Source organism: Chiloscyllium punctatum, chromosome 16, assembly GCF_047496795.1.
Source record: "Chiloscyllium punctatum isolate Juve2018m chromosome 16, sChiPun1.3, whole genome shotgun sequence".
Taxonomy (NCBI): Eukaryota; Metazoa; Chordata; class Chondrichthyes; order Orectolobiformes; family Hemiscylliidae; genus Chiloscyllium; species Chiloscyllium punctatum.
The window spans coordinates 86,074,118-86,078,677 of record NC_092754.1 but is presented as its reverse complement, the minus strand read 5'-3'; positions in this window follow the sequence as shown (position 1 = coordinate 86,078,677).

The window sequence follows — 4,560 nt, the reverse complement described above, 5'->3', positions numbered from 1 at the left end:
TCTCATGTCCCCATCATGGCCTCCTTATATCCCGCTTAAGTATACTCCTACTGGCTTTAGACTCACTGGACATTGATTTTAAATCTGGAATTAAGAGGCTAATGATGATGACAAAGACATTTTCGATTTTTGGAAAAAACCCAACTGGTTCGCTGATGATCTTGAAGTAAGTAAACTGCCACCCTCACCTGTCATTGGTTACATGTGACTCCAGATCGACAATAATGTGTATGACTCTTAACTGCCCTCTAGGCAATTAGTAATCGGCAATAAATGCAGGCACAACCAGCGATACTCTCATACCGTGAATGAATACTGAAAACCCTCGATTCCTCCTCTCTCTACCTGAAATATGTTTCCCTCTTATCCATGACCAGACCCTCAATTTCTCCAGTCCTCCAGCATTCCTTACACTTACCAGCCTTACCCTTCACCCTAACAGGGACATACTGTGTCTGGGCTCTTGACATCTCATTTTTGAAGACTTCAATCTTCACAGTTGGCCCGTTATTTGCGAATATCTGTCCAAATCCAGTTTGGAAGTTCCTGCTAATCTCATCAAAATTGGCCTTACTCCAATTTTGAACATTATCTTTTAGACCCAGTTCATTCTTTTCCATCCCTATTTTAAAACTAACGGAATTATGATTATTTGTCCAAAGGTGTGTCCTAACTGATATCTCAGTCACCTGACCTGCCTTATTTCCCAAGCGTAGTTCATGTTTAGCTCGTTCTCTGTGATGGAGAGTATTGGATAAGCAAATGCAGATTTGTTACTGTTCGTGGTGTCAGCAGTGTATTCGAGTCATTGGATTGAATCTAACAATAATTCGTCTCCTAGCCATTTTCACTGAGTGTGACAGAGGGATCGACTGCACAAAGCCGAGCTAATTTCTTGGTGCTATCTTATAAAACTTTTCTCATTAACCCCCACCCCATGGTGTCCTTCTCATTCAATGCCAGCCCTATTCTCCCACCCATCATGTCTGGAGGTATTCACCATCGCCCAGATACCCCTGGATATTCCGTGATCCCTGGCACTGCTGCCATCTTTAAAAGGCCAATAGGCACACGGTTGAGCTTTCTCAGTTTGGAGCTACCCTGCACAGTTTACCCCGAGTATTGCACATAATGGGAAATTACAAGACGGTTTGTCGACAGGGGAACGGAGGTCCTACTGGATGGGCTAGTACAGAGGGGGGCCACACCACCAGACCCACCGAGCATGGTCTGAGCTCTCCACCCAGCTCAGTGCAGTATCTGCGGTCTGACGAAATGTCCAGCAATACAGGACAAGCATCCAAAACCTTCCCCGCTCTGTCAGGGTCAGTGTCACTCTATTCTCTCTGCTCCCTCACACTCACTGTATATCTGTTATAGCACCGACCCCCGAACGAGGCTCATGGCCCACCGCTCTCACTGCTGCATGCAGCACCTTCCCCCGTCTCTCTCTCTCTCTCTCTCACACACACCCCCTCTCTCTCCCCCTACTATCCACCCCACCCCCCGACACTAATAACACTGCATGGATACAACACTATGGGCTGACTCCCTCCGGACACCTCACCATATCTCCCCCTACCTACACCAGCACTAACAACAGCGCCACCCACTCCTACGCTCCCTCCCTCCCCTTCTCCCATTCCAGGAGAAACAGCCTGGAATAGGACAGAAAGGGCCAAGCCGTGTGGTGGAGTGCCCGATATCCATTCCCTCACCCCGCTCCCCCCGCCATGAGGGGAGGACCCTGGTAGGAGCCGGAGAGGACCGGGATGCCTCGTGTGGACATTTTGAAACATCCACGTCCCACCGACCGAGTAAGGAGCAATGTTCAGTGAAGGGAAATTCTCACTTTAAACCCACTGGAAGCTCCTTTTCCCCCCGGCACAACTTGGAAGCCATGGCCCTGAGGCCATCTCCCTTTTGTGTTGAGCTGTTACAAATAGAATCCCCACAGTTTCGGTGGGCAGGAGGGTGGACTCACAACACACCATCTCCACCACCTCCCTCCCAGGAAGCGGGCACAGAGAGTCCTTCCTCCTGTAAACAGCTCAGATACTGACACGAATTTGTCAGATTTTCCGCTACCCCCACTAGTCCTGACTTCTTCGATAATCTGTGCTCATACATCCAGCACCCTCTGCTCTTGCACCTCCTTTATAACAGTATAGCCTGTTTAATGTTACCTTTCAATGTCCTTCCTACCAAAGAGCATCACCTCAAACTGTTCTGCTTTGATCAGCATTTGCCATACGCCTGAACACTACACCAAAATATAACTTTCCTGATGGACTTCCATGCTGTCCTCAACAAACTTTACAATTCTTCCAAGTTTGATATCTGAAAAGATTGAAATTGTCCTACAATCACACTCCACACAGAAATACTGACACACACCAGACAGAACGACTGAAATATTGACAAGGTAACCATGGAGCGAGAGAAATACTGACACTCTCCATGTCTGTCGTGTCAATGAACAGCAAGTGCCTCTATGTGTGTATATTCGTGTGTGTATCTGTGTGTGGCGAATCTGGCAGTCTTTGTGGTGTTTAAAGTGATGTAATGTCCCCCGACACGAGTTCTGAGTAAGGGTCACTCGATCCAAAACGTCAACTTTCATTTCTGTCCAAAGATGGCTTCCAGAGCTGCTGAGCATTCTGTTGTTGTCAATCTCTGTTGCACTCCAAACCCCATCACCCACCTCCCACCTCGACGTCACTGTAATCGTGGTGGTAAAGTGTGTAAACCATCAGGGATTCAGTTTGGGAGGGAGAGAGAGGGCAGCAGTTCACAGCACAATCCAATCTAAATTTTGATTGCACCAAACACACACACACACACACAAACACACACACACAAACACACACACACACACAAACACACACACACACACACACACACACACACACACACAAGGTTGGTGTGGATAGGATTGTGATTGGACTGAAGCCCTCAGAGTGGAACAGTTTCATGTGCACAAATGTCTGCTCTCCTTCTCTAATGTGGAAACGGTTTGTCACTGGGTAGTATTTTTAATGCACAGTATACTCATTAAAGCATATTTCCATTGCAATTATATCCAAGCAAATCCGAGTAGCCACATTGCAAGGCGATGAGATTAATTTTCATGCACTTCCTGTAACTTGCAATTTTTAATGTCTTACTCTTACAAGTAAACTTACATGTGAGAAAGGATTGAAAAGTCCGAAACCAGACCAGCAGAGTGTGGGATTGATCACTTTAAAGAAAAGAGGGAAAGGGAGAGGAAGGGAGAGCGGTTTTGACCCCGTTTCAGTGATTCACACCAAAAACAACAAGAGTTCCAATTCCACAGAGATGCAGAGACAGAGATCCACACACTAATGCAGGAACACATCTAACAAGCACAGAGAGATAGACATGCACATAATGGTACACAGCGACATATGTAGACACACGGGAATAGACAAACACAACAGAAACATGCAGATACATAATTGGATATGTAAATACACATAGACTCATCGAGTTATACAGGGTATTTGCAAACAGACCTATCAGCCCATACAGTCCATGCTGACAATAATTCCAAACTAAACCAGTCCCATCTGCCTGCGCTTGGTCCAGATTTATCCAAACATTCGCTTATTCTTGTACTTAATCAAGTGCATTTTAAATGCTGTAACTTTACCCATAATCCATCACTTCCTCAGGAGGTTCACTCTCTCCATGAACCACATGCTGTGTAAAAAAACAACCTCACGGGTCCTGATAATGTGAACCCAATAACTCTGTAGGAGGATCAGGAATTGATTGCAGGGCCTCTTGCTGAGATGTTTTTATCATGAAAAACCACAGGTGAAATCCTGGAATTCATGAGTTTGACTAAAGTTGTGCTATTAAACAAAATGGAAAGGAAGAGCTAGGGAACTATAGATTGGTGAACCTGATATCAGTGGGAGGCAAGTTTTTGGAGGGAATCATGAGGTACAGGATTTACATGTATTTGGAAAGATACATTAGGGATAGACAAATGTGAGGGCTGTAAATGCTGGAGATGAGAGTCTAGATTAGAGTGGTGCTTGAAAAGCACAGCAGGTCAGGCAGCATCTGAGGAGCAGGAAAATAGATGTATTGGGCAAAAGCGCTTTATCAGGATAGGCAAATTGGGTTGTGCCTGGAAAATCATGTCTCACTAACTTGATTATTTTTTGTTTAGAAGTAACGGAGAGGATTGATGTGGGCTGAACGCTGGATGTGATCTATACAGACTTCAATTAGGCATTCGACAAGGTTCTGCATGGGAGACTGGTTAGCAAGGTTAGGTCACATGGAATACAGGGGGAATTAGCCAGTTGGATACAGAATTGGCTTAAAAGTAGAGGACAGAGGGTTGTGGTGGAGGGTTGTTTTTCAGACTGGAGGCCTGTGACCAGTGGAGTGCCACAAGGATCGGTGCTGGTTCTGCTACTTTTCATCATGTATATAAATGGTTTGCATATGAACATCGGAGATATAGTTCGTAAGTTTGCAGATGACACCAAAATTGGAGGTATAATGGCCAACAAATAAGATTAC